The sequence below is a fragment of the Bubalus bubalis genome, chromosome 2 (assembly GCF_019923935.1).
Source record: "Bubalus bubalis isolate 160015118507 breed Murrah chromosome 2, NDDB_SH_1, whole genome shotgun sequence".
Lineage (NCBI taxonomy): Eukaryota > Metazoa > Chordata > Mammalia > Artiodactyla > Bovidae > Bubalus > Bubalus bubalis.
Window position 1 is genome coordinate 134,445,952 of NC_059158.1, and position 15,706 is coordinate 134,461,657.

Below are 15,706 nucleotides of genomic sequence, written 5' to 3' on the forward strand. Positions count from 1 at the left end.
AAAGTCTGACTCTGTTGCCACTGTTTCCCCATCTATTTCCCATGAAGTGATGGGACCAGATGCCATGCTCTTAGTTTTCTGAATGTTGAGTTTTAAGCCAAATTTTTCACTCTCCTCTTTCACTTTCATCAAGAGGCTGTTTAGTTCCTCTTCACTTTCTGCCATAAGGGTGGTGTCATCTGCATATCTGAGGTTATTGATATTTCTCCCAGCAATCTTGATTCCAGCTTGTGCTTCTTCCAGTCCAGCGTTTCTCATGATGTACTCTGCATATAAGTTAAATAAACAGGGTGACAATACACAGTCTTGACGTACTCCTTTTCCTATTTGGAACCAGTCTGTTGTTCCATGTCCAGTTCTAACTGTTGCTTCCTGACCTGCATACAAATTTCTCAAGAGGCAGGTCAGGTGGTCTGGTATTCCTATCTCTTGAAGAATTTTAAACAGTTTATTGTGATCCACACAGTCAAAGACTTTGGCATAGTCAATAAAGCAGAAATAGATGTTTTTCTGGAACTCTCTTGCTTTTTTGATGATCCAGTGGATTTTGGCAATTTGATCTCTGGTTTCTCTGCCTTTTCTAAAACCAGCTTGAACATCTGGAAAATCACGATTCATGTACTGCTGAAGTCCAGATTGGAGAATTTTGAGCATTACTTTACTTGCGTGTGAGATGAGTGTGTTTGTGGAGTAGTTTGAGCATTCTTTGGCATTGCCTTTTTTTGGGATTGGAATGAAAACTGACCTTTTCCAGTCCTGTGGCCACTGTTGAGTTTTCCACATTTCCTGGCATATTGAGTGCAGCACTTTCACAGCATCATCTTTCAGAATTTGGAATAGCTCAACTGGAATTCCATCACCTCCACTAGCTTTGTTCATAGTGATGCTACCTAAGGCCCACTTGATTTCACATTCCAGGATGTCTGGCTATAGATGTGTGATCACACCATCGTGATTATCTGGGTCATGAAGATCTTTTTGTACAGTTCTTCTGTGTATTCTTGCCACCTCTTCTTAATGTCTTCTGCTTCTGTTGGGTCCATACCATTTCTGTCCTTTATCGAGCCCATCTTTGCATGAAATATTCCCTTGGTATCTCTAATTTTTTTGACGAGATCTCCAGTCTTTCCCATTCTGTTGTTTTCCTCTATTTCTTTGCATTGATTGCTGAAGAAGGCTTTCTTATCCCTTCTTGCTATTCTTTGAAACTCTGCATTCAGATGCTCATATCTTTCCTTTTCTCCTTTGATTTTTACTTTTCTTCTTTTCACAGCTATTTGTAAGGCCTCCTCAGACAGCCATTTTGCTTTTTTTCATTTCTTTTCCATGGGGATGGTCTTGATCCCTGTCTCCTGTACAATGTCACGAACCTCCATCCATAGTTCATCAGGCACTCTGTCTATCAGATCTAGTCCCTTAAATCTATTTCCCACTTCCACTGTATAATCATAAGGGATTTGATTTATGTCATACCTGAATAGTCTAGTGGTTTTCCCTACTTTCTTCAACTTAAGTCTGAATTTGGCAATAAGGAGTTCATGATCTGAGCCATAGTCAGCTCCTTGTCTTGTTTTTGCTGACTGTATAGAGCTTCTCCATCTTTGGCTGCAAGGAATATAATAAATCTGATTTTGGTGTTGACCATCTGGTGATATCCATGTGTAGAGTCTTCTCTTGTGTTGTTGGAAGAGATTGTTCACTATTACTCAGCCATAAAAAAGAGTGAAAATGTCATTTGCAGCAACATGGATGGATGTAGACAGAGATTATCACATAATAAGTGAAGTAAGTCAGACAGAGAATGATAAATACCATATGAAATATTATATGGAATCTAATTTTTTTAAATGATACAAATGCACTTATTTACAAGACAGAAACAGGCTCACAAATTTCAAAAATAAACCTATGATTACCAAAGGGGAAATGTAGGGGAAGGAACAAATTAGGAATTTGGTATTAGTAAATACATACTACTATATATAAAATAGATAACCAACAAGGACCTCCTGTACAGCACAGGCAACTCTACTCAATATTCAATAATAGTCCATATGGGTAAAAAATCTGAAGAAAAGTGAATATATGTACATGTATAACTGAATCACTTTTCTGTGCACCTGAAACTAATACATTATAATCAACTATATTCTAATAAAATTTTATAAATGAAAATAAAAGTGGTACAATTACTATTCAGACACTTCCGTCAAATATATGGTTAATAATAAATATACATCCTCTTGGCTCAAACAAGGATATTGTAAATTGAGTAGAAGTCTTTCAAGCCACTTGCAGACACATTCTTTAATGCCTCAAAGAGCAACATTTAAAAAACTATTTGTAGACAGAAAGTATAATATCTAACATAATTACCTTCTAGGTGGTTGCTTATCTTGTAGACAAGCTCTCATTATTAGAGAACAGGATTCTGTATGATATAAAAATATACAACACTACTTATACTTAATAAGCTGCTATTGTTATAATTATTAACATATTCTGACAGACATTTGGGACAACATAATTAAAGATTTAAAATTTAAAATGTCCTCCTCCTCACAGCTGGTAAACTGTTACTAAAAATTAATTTTCTTAAATGGTGAAGTGCAGAGTTATACTTCTCTTTTGGGGAAAAGAGGAACATGAAAATTAGAACTAATCTTTTTTGCTATGTTTGATATTTAAAGCACTGATTTTTAGCTTTATTATGTCTGAACAATTATGAAATCATGCTTTTAAAAGTCTTCTCTTTAGTGTCTAATTTCCACCCTGACACAAGGGGGTGATGGTGGACACTTTTTTAGGTTCACTTGTTCAGTCGTGCTGTGGGGAGGGAGGGACGCTGCAAACAAATGACACTGGCATGTGTTCACAGTGTCTCGGCCACAGTGGGTTTGCCCCCACTCACAGCACGTGTGCTTTCCCTGTCTACACTGCTTAGGCTCTAGGTTGTTCTGCCGGGAACTGGTCTGAGGCTGTCCCTGAGTTGTATGCACTTCCCAGGTCTAAGCCGCTCATGTTCAGGTACTCAGGTAGTCCTCAGAGGTGCAGACTCAGTTGGGCCTGCGTTTTGTACCCTTCCCAGATCCGAGCAGCTCAGGTGACCAGGTGTTTGGCGAGCATGGTCGCTGCGACTTGTCACCTCCCCTGTCCCTGCCACTCGGTTTTCTGGGTGTACAACCTGCGCACCTTCTCAGGAGGATGTTGACCATCCAGAATCCCAAGAAGTCTTGGTTAGCAATGAAGCCTGCTTGCAGTTTGGTAGATAATGCCTCTGTGCGGCCGTGATTGCCCCCTTCCAGCTCTGGCTGCCCTCGCCTGCCTATCACTGGAGGGGGATAGGCTGGTCTGCAGCTGGCTAGCTCTGCTCAGTCCTTTGTTCTGTGAGCGGGCCTGACGGTGTCCTAGGTTAGGGCTTTTCACGTGGTAGCTAGCCCACAGTCTGGTTTGCTAGCCCAAGTTAATTCCCTCAGATTGCCCTCGGGGCATTCAGCCCCAGTCCTTACTCCAAGCAATGCAACCCGAACCTCCCTGCCCAGCCCCGCTTGCTAGTGGCGGATGCAGGCGTATGCGCTGCTTCTGCGCTGGGGGAGTTACCACTGACCAGCAAACAGAAGAAGCTAAAACAGAGGGAACCTCCTTGGAAGTGACAGGTGCAACAGATTAAAACCCTGTCGTTAGTACCAAATACATAGGAAGGGGCCTATAGATCCTGAGAAATATAAGCCAGATTATGAAACTATCCAAAAATGAACTGACCCCACACTGCCCACAACAACACCAGAGAAAATCCTAGATATATTTTTACTATTTTTACTATCATTCTTTAATGTTTTTAAATTTTTTAAAATTTTAAGTCCTCTATTACTCCTTTAATTTTCATTTTTATAACTTACTATTACTTTGCAAAAAAAAAGAGAGACCCTATTTTTTAAAGCAAACTTCATATATATATATATATATATATATATATATATATATATAATAAATTTTGTTACTTTGGTTTTTTTTCCATTAATATTGTATTTTTGAAAATCCAACTTCTGCTCTAGACTTTTAATCTTTGCTTTTTGGTATTTGTTATCAATTTTGTACCTTTAAGAACCCAATCTCCCATTTTTACTTGGGAGCAAGATTACTGGCTTGACTGCTCTCTCCTCCTTTGGACTCTCCTTTTTCTCCACCAGGTTGCCTCTATCTCCTCCCTCCCCCTTCTCTTCTCTACCCAACTCTGTGAATCTCTGTGTGTTCTGGATGCTGGAGAACACTTAGGGAACTGATTACTGGCTGGATCTGTCTCTCACCTTTTTATTCCCCCCTTTATCCTCCTGGCCACCTCTGTCTCCTTCCTTCCTCTTCTCTTCTCTGTATAACTCTGTGAACATCTCTGAGTGGCCCAGACTGTGGAGTGCACATAAGGAAGTGATTACAGGCTAGCTTGCTCTCTCCTCTTTTGATTCCACCTCATCTCATTCTTGTCACCTCTAACTCCCTCCTCCTTCTTCTCTTCTCCATGTAACTCTGTGAATCTCTCTGGGTGTCCCTCACTGTGGAGAAACTTTTCATCTTTAACCTAGATGTTTTATCAATGGTGCTGTATAGATCGAGAAATCTTGAGGCTACTGTAAAAATAAGGCTGAAAAACAGAAGCAGGAGACTTAAGTCCAAATCCTGAGAATACCAGAGAACTCCTGACTCCAGGGAACATTAATCTACAGGAGCTCATCAAACTCCTCCATACCTACACTGAAACCAAGCACCACCCAAGGGCAAACAAGTTCCAGAGCAAGACATACCATGAAAATTCTCCAGCAACACAGGAACACAGCCCTGAGCTTCAATATATAGGCTGCCCAAAGTCACTCCAAACCCATTGACATATCATAACACATTACTGGACACTTCACTGCACTCCAGAGAGAAGAAATCCAGCTCCACCCACCTGCACAAGCTTCCCTAACCAGGAAACCTTGACAAGCCACCAGTATAAACCCACCCACAGTGAGGAAACTCTGCAATAAAAAGAACTCCACAAACTGCCAGAATACAGAAAGGCCACCCCAAAAACAGTAATATAAACAAGATGAAGAGACAGAGGAATACCCAGGTAAAGGACAGGATAAATGCCCACCAAACCAAACAAAAGAGGAAGAGACAGGGAATCTACCTGATAAAGATTTCTGAATAATGATAGTGAAATGATCCAAAATATTGAAATCAAAATGGAATCACATATAAATAGCCTGGAGACAAGGATTGAGATGATGCAAGAAAGGTTTAACAAGGGCCTAGAAGAAATAAAAAACAGTCAATATATAATGAATAATGCAATCAGTTCAGTTCAGTTCAGTCGCTCAATCGTGTCCTACTCTTTGCGACCCCATGAATCGCAGCATGCCAGGCCTCCCTGTCCATCACCAACTCCCGGAGTTCACCCAGACTCATGTCCATCCAGTCAGTGATGCCATCCAGCCACCTCATCCTCTGTTGTCCCCCTCTCCTCCTGCCCCCAATCCCTCCAAGCATCAGAGTCTTTTCCAATGAGTCAACTCTTCGCATCAGGTGGCCAAAGTACTGGAGTTTCAGCTGTAGCATCATTCCTTTCGAAGAAAACCCAGGGCTGATCTCCTTCAGAATGGACTGATTGGATCTCCCTGCAGTCCAAGGGACTCTCAAGAGTCTTCTCCAACACCACAGTTCAAAAGCATCAATTCTTCGGTGCTCCACAGTCCAACTCTCACATCCATACATGACCACAGGAAAAACCAAAGCCTTGACAAGACGAACCTTTGTTGGCAAAGTAATGTCTCTGCTTTTGAATATGCTATCTAGGTAGGTCATAACTTTCCTTCCAAGGTGTAAGCGTCTTTTAATTTCATGGCTGCAGTCACCATCTGCAGTGATCTTGGAGCCCAAAAAAATAAAGTCTGACTCTGTTTCCACTGTTTCCCCATCTACTTCCCATGAAATGGTGGGACCAGATGCCATCATCTTCGTTTTCTGAATGTTGAGCCTTAAGCCAACTTTTTCACTCTCCACTTTCACTTTCATCAAGAGGCTTTTTAGTTCCTCTTTGCTTTCTGCCATAAGGCTGGTGTCATCTGCATATCTGAAGTTATTGACATTTCTCCCAGCAATCTGGATTCCAGCTTGTGCTTCTTCCAGTCCAGTGTTTCTCATGATGTACTCTGCATAGAAGTTAAATAAGCAAGGTGACGATATACAGCCTTGACGAATTCCTTTTCCTATTTGGAACCAGTCTGTTTTTCCATGTCCAGTTCTAACTGTTTCTTCCTGACCTGCATAGAGATTTCTCAAGAGGCAGATCAGGTGGTCTGATATTCCCATCTCTTGAAGAATTTTCCACAGTTTATTGTGATCCACACAGTGAAAGGCTTTGGCATAGTCAATAAAGCAGAAATAGATATTTTTCTGGAACTCTCCTGTTTTTTCGACGATTCAGCGGATGTTGGCAATTTGATCTCTGGTTCCTCTACCTTTTCTAAAACTAGCTTGAACATCAGGAAGTTAAATGATATCAAAAACACTCTGGAGGGAACAAATAGTAGAATAATGGAGGCAGAAGATAGGATTAATGAGGTAGAAGATAGAATGGTAGAAATAAATGAATCAGAGAGGAAAAAAGAAAATGAATTAAAAGAAATGAGGACAATATCAGAGAACTCTGGGACAATGTTAAATGCCCCAACATTCGAATCATAGGAGCCCCAGAAGAAGAAGACAAAAAGAAAGACCATGAGAAAATACTTGAGGAGATAATAGTTGAAAACTTCCCTAAAATGGGGAAGGAAATAACCACCCAAGTCCAAGAAACCCAGAGAGTCCCAAACAGGATAAACCCAAGGCGAAGCACCCCAAGACACATATTAATCAAATTAACAAAGATCAAATACAAAGAACAAATATTAAAAGCAGCAAGGGAAACACAACAAATAACACACAAGGGGATTCCCATAAGGATAACAGCTGATCTTTCAATAGAAACTCTTCAGGTCAGGAGGGAATGGCAGGACATACTTAAATTGATGAAAGAAAATAAACTACAGCCCAGATTACTGTACCCAGCAAAGATCTCATTCAAATATGAAGGAGAAATCAAAAGCTTTACAGACAAGCAAAAGCTAAGAGAATTCAGCACCACCAAACCAGCTCTCCAAAAAATGCTAAAGGATCTTCTCTAGACAGGAAACACAAAAAGGGTGTATAAACTCAAACCCAAAACAACAAAGTAAATGGCAATGGGATCATACTTATCAATAATTACCTTAAATGTAAATGGGTTGAATGGCCCAACCAAAAGACAAAGACTGGCTGAATGGATACAAAAACAAGATCCCTATATATGTTGTCTACAAGAGACCCACCTGAAGACAAGGGACACATACAGAGTGAAAGTGAAGGGCTAGAAAAAGATATTCCACGCAAATAGAGACCAAAAGAAAGCAGGAGTATCAATACTCATATCGGATAAAACAGACATTAAAACAAAGGCTGTGCAAAGAGACAAAGAGGGACGTTGCATAATGATCAAAGGGTCAATCCAAGAAGAAGAGATAACAATTATAAATATATATGCACCCAACATAGGAGCACTGCAATATGTAAGACAAATGATAACAAGTATGAAAGGGGAAATTAACAATAACACAACAATAGTGGGAGACTTTAATACCCAACTCAGACCTATGGATAGATCAACTAAACAGAAAATTAACAAGGAAACACAAATTTTAAATGATACAATAGGCCAGTTAGACCTAATTGATATCTATAGGACATTTCACCCCCAAAACAATGAATTTCACCTTTTTCTCAAGCACACACGGAAACTTCTCCAGGATAGATCACATCCTAGGCCATAAATCTAGCCCTGGAAAATTTAAAAAAACTGAAATCATTCCAAGCATCTTTTCTGGCCACAATACAGTAAGATTAGATCTCAACTACAGGAGAAAAACTATTAAAAATTTCAACATATGGAGGCTGAACAACACGCTGCTGAATAACCAACAAATCACAGAAGAAATCAAAAAAGAAATAAAAATTTGCATAGAAACGAATGAAAATGAAAACACAATAACCTGAAACCTGTGGGACACTGTAAAACAGTGCTAAGGGGAAGGTTCATAGCAATAGAGGCATACCTCAAGAAACAAGAAAAAAGTCAAATAAATAACCTAACTCTACACTTAAAGCAACTAGAAAAGGAAGAAATTAAGAACCCCAGGGTTAGTACAAGCAAAGAATCTTAAAAATTTGGGCAGAAATAAATGCAAAAGAAACAAAAGAGACCATAGCAAAAATCAACAAAGCCAAAAGCTGGTTCTTTGAGAGGATAAATAAAATTGACAAACCATTAGCCAGACTCATCAAGAAACAAAGGGAGAAAAATCAAATCAATAAAATTAGAAATGAAAATGGAGAGATCACAACAGACAACACAGAAATACAAAGGATCATAAGAGACTACTGTCAGCACTTATATGCCAATAAAATGGACAACCTGGAAGAAACGGACAAATTCTTAGAAAAGTACAACTTTCCAAAACTGAACCAGTAAGAAATAAAAAATCTTAACAGACCCATCACAAGCACGGAAATGGAAACTGTAATTAGAAATCTTCCACCAAACAAAAGCCCAGGTCCAGACAGCTTCACAGCTGAATTCTACCAAAAATTTAGAGAAGAGCTAACACCTAACCTACTCAAACTCTTCCAGAAAATTGCAGAGGAAGGTAATCTTCCCAACTCATTCTATGAGGCCACTATCACGCTAATACCAAAACCTGACAAAGATGCCACCAAAAAAGAAAACTGCAGGTCAATATCACTGATGAACATAGATGCAAAAATCCTTAACAAAATTCTAGCAATCAGAATCCATCAACACATTAAAAAGATCATACATCATGACCAAGTGGGCTTTATCCCAGAGATGCAAGGATTCTTCAATATCTGCAAATCACTCAATGTAATACACCACATTAACAAATTGAAAAATAAAAACCATATGGTTATCTCAATAGATGCAGAGAAAACCTTTGACAAAATTAAACATCTGTTTATGATAAAAACTCTCCAGAAAGCAGGAATAGAAGGAACATACCTCAACATAATAAAAGCTATATATGACAAACCCACAGCGAACATTATCCTCAATGGTGAAAAATTGAAAGCATTTCCTCTAAAGTCAGGAACAAGACAAGGGTGCCCACTCTTACCACTACTATTCAACATAGTTTTGGAAGTTTTGGCAATCAGAGCAGAAAAAGAAATAAAAGGAATCCAAATTGGAAACTAAGAAGTAAAGCACTCACTGTTTGCAGATGACATGATCCTTTACATAGAAAAACCTAAAGACTCCACAAAAAAAATTACTAGAGCTAATCAATGAATATAGTAAAGTTGCAGGATGTAAAATCAACACACAGAAATTCCTTGCATTCCTATACACTAATAATGAGAAAATAGAAAGAGAAATTAAGGAAACAATTCCATTCACCATTGCAACAAAAAGAATAAAATACTTAGGAATGTATCTACCTGAAGAAACAAAAAACCTATATATAGAAAACTATAAAACACTGATGAAAGAAATCCAAGAGGACACTAATAGATGGAGAAATATACCGTGTTCATGAATTGGAAGAACCAATATAGTGAAAATGAGTATACTACCCAAAGCAATTTATAGATTCAATACAATCCCTATCAAGCTACCAACTGTATTTTTCACCGAGCTAGAACAAATAATTTCACAATTTGTATGGAAATACAAAAAACCTCAAAAGCCAAAACAATCTTGAGAAAGAAGAATGGAACTGGAGGAATCAACCTACCTGACTTCAGGCTCTACTACAAAGCCACAGTCATCAAGACAGTATGGTATGGGCACAAAAACAGAAATATAGATCAATGGAACAAAATAGAAAGCCCAGAGATAAATCCACACACCTATGGACACCTTATCTTTGACAAAGGAGGCAAACATATACGATAGAGAAAAGACAATCTCTTTAACAAGTGGTGCTGGGAAAACTGGTCAACCACTTGTAAAAGAATGAAACTAGAACACCTTCTAACACCATACACAAAAACAAACTCAAAATGGATTAAAGGTCTAAATATAAGACCAGAAACTATAAAACTCCTAGAGGAGAACATAGGCAAAACACTCTCTGACATACATCACAGCAGGATCCTCTATGGCCCACCTCCCAGAATATTGGAAATAAAAGCAAAAATAAACAAATGGGACCTAATTAAACTTAACAGCTTCTGCACATCAAAGGAAACTATTAGCAAGGTGAAAAGACAGCCTTTAGAATGGAAGAAAATAATACCAAATGAAGCAACTGAAAAAGATCTAATCCCCAAAATATACAAGCAACTCCTGCAGCTCAATTCCAGAAAAATAAATGACCCAATCAAAAAATAGGCCAAAGAACTAAACAGACATTTCTCCAAAGAAGACATACAGATGGCTAACAAACACATGAAAAGATGCTCAACATCACTCATTATCAGAGAAATGCACATCAAAACCACAATGAGCTACCATTTCATTCCAGTCAGAGTGGCTGCTATCTAAAAGTCTACAAGCAATAAATCCTGGAGAGGGTGTGGAGAAAAGGGAACCCTCTTACACTGTTGGTGGGAATGCAAACTAGTACAGCCACTATGGAGAACAGTGTAGAGATTCCTTAAAAAACTGGAAATAGAACTGCCATGCGACCCAGCAATCCCACTGCTGGGCATACACATCAAGGAAACCAGAATGGAAAAAGACACGTGTACCCCAATGTTCATCGCAGTACTGTTTATAATAGCCAGGACATGGAAGCAACCTAGATGTCCATCAGCAGATGAATGGATAAGAAAGCTGTGGTACGTATACACAACGGAGTATTACTCAGCCATTAAAAAGAATACATTTGAATCCATTCTAATGAGGTGGATGAAACTGGAGCCTATTAAACGGAGTGAAGTAAGCCAGAAAGAAAAACACCAATACAGTATACTAATGCATATATATGGAATTTAGAAAGATCATAACAATAACCCTGTATGCAAGACAGCAAAAGAGACACAGACGTATAGAACGGTTTTTTGGACTCTGTGGGAGAGCACGAGGGTGGGATGATTTGGGAGAATGGCATTGAAACATGTGTAATATCATATGTGAAATGATTTGCCAGTCCAGGTGCGATGCATGAGACAGGGTGCTTGGGGCTTGTGCACTGGGATGACACAGAGGGATGGTATGGGGAGGGAGGTGGGAGGGGGGTTCAAGATGGGGCACATGTGTACACCCATGGCGGACTCATGTTGACATATGGCAAAACCAATACAATATTGTAAAGTAAAAAAAACTAATAATAATAAAGAAAGAAAAGAAAAAAAAAATAAAAGTCTTGTCTTAAAATTTATTAGTGTATTAATTTTCTTTACCCCATCTGTCAAAGACTATCTCTTTATAGGCAAATTATTATTCTTGCCCACGTGTTGACTATCTAAATGCTTTCACCTTTAATACTTTCTGTTTAAATACTGACTTAACATACCATTGTGCTTCTCAACCAATTTGATGTTCCCCAAATTAATAAAAACTAATAAAACTGTCTTTAATATTTTTTTTACTACAGGCAATAATTTTATGTCTTGTTCAATGAAGTTTTAAGTTAGTTTAAAATAAATAAAAGTAAATAATAAAAGCAAAATACCTCTACCACACTTAGTTTAGCAAATAAGGTGGCCAGAGTTCCAATAGTTCACAAGTGCATCCTTAGTCTTACTAACTAACCTTAGATGACTTGGCTTTGGCTTAATAATGTACGGTGCCTTGTTGACATTCTCATTTCATTCTGAATGCATCTTTGGAAATCTCCTATCTTTTTAACTTCAAGATACAAACAAAAATTTTGATGCACAAGCCCAGCAGCTGAAAATTAGCTTTAGGTCTTGACACCTGTATTCTTTTCACCCCCAATTTACATCTTTAGCTCTCACACATCTTCTTACTCTTCCATAAGTCAGGCACAAGTCTGCTGAAGTGAATAAATGAAATATAATATGATTGTAATTTTTTTCCATCAATCTGAAATAAAAGTCTAGGGAAAAGTAGTGGGAGAAAACCTAATTCCATGAATGTGGATACACAAAAGTTTTCTTAATAGTCAAGAACTTAAAAATAAAAATTTGTAGTCAGAAACAACGATTTTCACATTTTTAGGTCTTTATCTTTGTATTCCCCCACAACTACTATAAAAATGGGATTCCTCATCAGGTCCAGCACCAAAGATGAGAGAGGAGTGTACTTGTGTGGATTTACTTTAAATATTCTATTCTTTGTAAGTACTTAGCATATTATCTGCCACAAACTAAGGTACTCAAAAGTATTAGTCACTAAAATTACTTTAAACTTTTTATGGAAGGTGAAACTATGCTCTCTTCATTCTATTTTTAATAAAAGTTATTGAGCATCGCTAGTTGTTTTTATGGCACAGAGAAATTAGATGGTGGCAGGACAGCTCATTAGAAATTTGGAAAGTGTGAAGTAGTTATAATATATGCATCCAAAGAATTGGTGCAGAATTTACTTTATTTATATTTGTATTTAAAGTAAGGAAGCTATCAAGGAAAATAGTATTCTCATCAAGTTCCTTTTCCACCTCTTCAGCTGTTCTTTTAAACATTGCTGAAACCTCTGATCAGGGTGCACATGAGCAGACATTTGAAAGATGCTTGCCTTTTCCAAGGTGAATCGCTTTTATTAAAACATATTGGGAATGGCATTTTACCCTTACAGGATGGCATTTTGAGGTCAGAATAGTACATGTGCTGCTAAAAATAATATTAGAAAATGATTCTTACCAAATAATAAACACTTGCCATTGTACATATAGAAAAAGGAAGTGAAATACTTTTCATGTCAGAGATTCAATTCTCTTTTTTCTGTTTTCTGGTCAAAACCACTAAGCACCTTACATGTCCAATAAATGGAACAATACTTCATTGTCATGCTTCAGATTGCAAACCTTGTATCATTCTACTTCAAATCATCCCAAGCAGCTACTGGACACATAATTAGTTTCCTTTCCTTAAAGGGACATTGGAGACATTTTGATAATGAAGCACAGGTATATTTTGAAAGATGATTATTATTTAATAAAGATAAAAATCATCAGTCTAGGCCAAGACAAAGGCAACATAAAGAGGAATGATGAATGAAAAGTAAAAGAAGACTTTACGTCAGTGATCGAGCCTGAAGATATCATTCTTTTATAAAGCTAATTTGGTATCAAATAAATAATAATCATTTATTTTAGGAAGATTTTCCATATACATAAAATGTCTTTTCATAAAAAAGTAAGAATACTAACATTTCTGTAAAATCACTGATATTCTCATATTATTGTACACATGCACACATCTTTGTTTTCATGCATATCTAATTGTCTGCAGTTGGGAGAACTGAATGGTGGGGAAAGGGAAAGGAAGGAAAACATAATGTGAAATGATAATATAGATTTTTGTTTTAAGTACTCAGAATACATCCACTACCAAGAGGAAAAATTAAGCTCAGAAGTCACAGGTACTACACAAAAACTTGATGGTTGATGTGTATTCTACTGGTCACATACAGGAATTGATTCCAGAACATTCACTGAACATCCATTACATTTAAACCCTGTCCTTGACTCTGGCAACTTAAATGAGTAAACCATGTTCCTAATATCATATATTAATGGTCTAATAGGAAAGATAGACGTACAGCCAGATAAATGTATTAAAATTAGGTATAACATAAATGTGAAAATGGTTTAACAATGGGAATGTGGAAGGAGATCCATTCTTCCTTCACAACATGGAGGAGGAGAGGAGTCCTCGTTAGGTATTGGTCAACTATGGAGGTAATGGATGACTTGGGAATTTAAGGAAGACTATAATTTTGCTAGACAGAGAATCTGACTAGGTCATCTAGGCCAGAACACCTCTCCAAAGAAATAAAAATGAAACTTATTACACGATTGCTGCAACACAATGTGGAAAGGGACAAGAGTTAGAAGATGAGTCTAAAGTAAGCCAGAACATAAAAGGCCCTTGAGTAGAATGCCAGGCATTCTAAGATTTAGTCCTTGGCAGAAAGGAGTCTTTAATTTGAAGAATAGAAAGGTAAAAAAATTCAAAGAGAAAGCAGTTTGGTAGATACTGCAACTTTAAGGGAAAAGGAACTTGTAAGGATACACAGATAAGTGAAGGATTTAGTAACTATTATTTACTGAACGCTATTATCATATTTTCCACAGTTTATTGTGAACCACACAGACAAAGGCTTTAGCATAGTCAATAAAGCAGAAATAGATGTTTTTCTGGAACTCTCTTACTTTTTCAATGATCCAGCGAATGTTGACAATTTGGTCTCTGATTCCTCTGCCTTTTCTAAAACCAGCTTGAACATCTGGAAGTTCATGGTTCACGTATTGCTGAAGCCTGGCTTGGAGAATTTTGAGCATTACTTTACTAGTGTGTGCTGCTGCTAAGTCACTTCGACGTGTTCGATTCTGTGTGACCCCATAGATGGCAGCCACCAGGCTCCCCCATCCCTGGGATTCTCCAGGCAAGAACACTGGAGTGGGTTGCAATTTCCTTCTCCAATGCATGAAAGTGAAAAGTGAAAGTGAAGTCGCTCAGTCGTGTCCGACCCTCAGGGACCCCATGGACTGCAGCCTACCAGGCTCCTCTGTCCATAAGATTTTCCAGGCAAGAGTATTGGAGTGGGGTGCCATTGCCTTCTCCGTACTAGTGTGTGAGATGAGTGCAATTGTGCAGTGACGGCAGCTATGAAATTAAAAGACGCTTATTCCTTGGAAGAAAAGTTATGACCAACCTAGACAGAATATTGAAAAGCAGAGACATTACTTTGTCAACAAAGGTCCATCTAGTCAAGGCTTTGGTTTTTTCTGTGGTCATGGATGGATGTGAGAGTTGGACTGTGAAGAAGGCTGAGCACCGAAGAATTGATGCTTTTGAACTGTGGTGTTGGAGAAACCTCTTGAGAGTCCCTTGGACTGCAAGGAGATCCAACCAGTCCATTCTGAAGGAGATCAGCCCTGGGATTTCTTTGAAAGGAATGATGCTAAAGCTGAAACTCCAGTACTCTGGCCACCTCATGCGAAGAGTTGACTCATTGGAAAAGACTCTGATGCTGGGAGGGATTGGGGGCAGGAGGCGAAGGGGACGACATAGGATTAGATGGCTGGATGGCATCACCGACTAGATGGACGTGAGTCTGAGTGAACTCCGGGAGCTGGTGATGAACAGGGAAGCCTGGTGCGCTGCGATTCATGGGGTCGCAAAGAGTCGGGCACGACTGAGCGACTGAACTGAACTGAACTGACTGATTATCATATTTGATCCTGTTCTCATAAACCTGAAATTTATTGCATCCTTACTCACTCTCTTGTTTCTGGTCTAGGAGAATTTACATTAGTACAGCAGGAATCACTTCAAAATCTATAGCAATTCAAGTAATATCTGAGTTGATCAGTTTTCTAGCAAAATCACTCTTCTTAGCAATTCAGCAATATAAAAACAATACTGCAGAAAGTATTTCAAATATTTGAGATTAAATTGGCTTCAAGGACTCTCAGATCCTGTAAAACATAATTCAAATTAAGCA